The 839-nt window shown below is 45.1% G+C and overlaps 1 long non-coding RNA gene across 3 annotated transcripts in view; it reads right to left on the bottom strand.

Annotated features, from left to right (window-relative positions):
- Window positions 1-839, bottom strand: part of LOC138351909 (uncharacterized) — a 254,195-nt gene that overhangs the window by 42,928 nt on the left and 210,428 nt on the right. The gene's annotated exons all lie outside the window — the stretch shown is intronic.

The raw sequence follows: 839 nt of genomic DNA, 5'->3' as shown, positions 1-839 counted from the left end.
GACAGAGTTTCACAAACACGCCACAAAGACAGCCTAACATGTTGTGAGAACATTTTAATAAAATAGTTATGTATGTGTATCTTATTATGTTTAAGAGTACCAAAAAATACATTTAGTTCAACGAGCCAAACTGGACGTAAATGACATACAACCACATGACATTACATGACCCCATGACATGACCATAACATTACATGACCCCATGACACATGTCAAGGCCCCATGAAAAAACTCCTCAGATCAACAGGCGCCAGAATATCCCGCCAGTTAAATGTATTAAAACATAATTGTATTCGATTTTCACTACATAATAAACCGGCGGCTAACTGGTGCAAATGTCGACAAAAAGACCCGGGTTGTGTACCGCTGTAACGCTCCGGCCGCTCAACTACGTCCACAGACGTCTTCTTACCCCCCCCCCCCAAATTGCCGAATTGCCGCGGCGTAGTTCGTAAACAATAATTCATTGTGTCGAGCGAAAGACAAGTTTATACATACAGTACACGTTAGGCTTATATCAAGGATCCCCTCCCCCACCCCCAGGATGCAACCCTACAACAGGCTGACTGGGGACCTATTTAGGGTCATTTACCTACTGTCCCATGCTATTTGGACAGGGGGTATTAGGTGATTAACACACCCAACCATTTCTGTCCCGCCCGGGATTCAAACCCAGAATTCTCGATTGCGAGTCAAGAACGAACCCTGTGCTACCGAGACCCAAACTGGCGCAGTTCGCTAGCTGGCGTGGTCCATAAGTAAAAATACAGTTTGGCAGCAGGCTGTTGCTTCTGGAATCTGTTCTTATTATGACTACTCATAGCTGAGTGGATAGTGCT

The sequence above is a fragment of the Procambarus clarkii genome, chromosome 51 (assembly GCF_040958095.1).
Source record: "Procambarus clarkii isolate CNS0578487 chromosome 51, FALCON_Pclarkii_2.0, whole genome shotgun sequence".
Taxonomy (NCBI): domain Eukaryota; kingdom Metazoa; phylum Arthropoda; class Malacostraca; order Decapoda; family Cambaridae; genus Procambarus; species Procambarus clarkii.
Note: the sequence above shows the minus strand (reverse complement) of the source record. Positions and strands in the feature narration are given on the sequence as shown.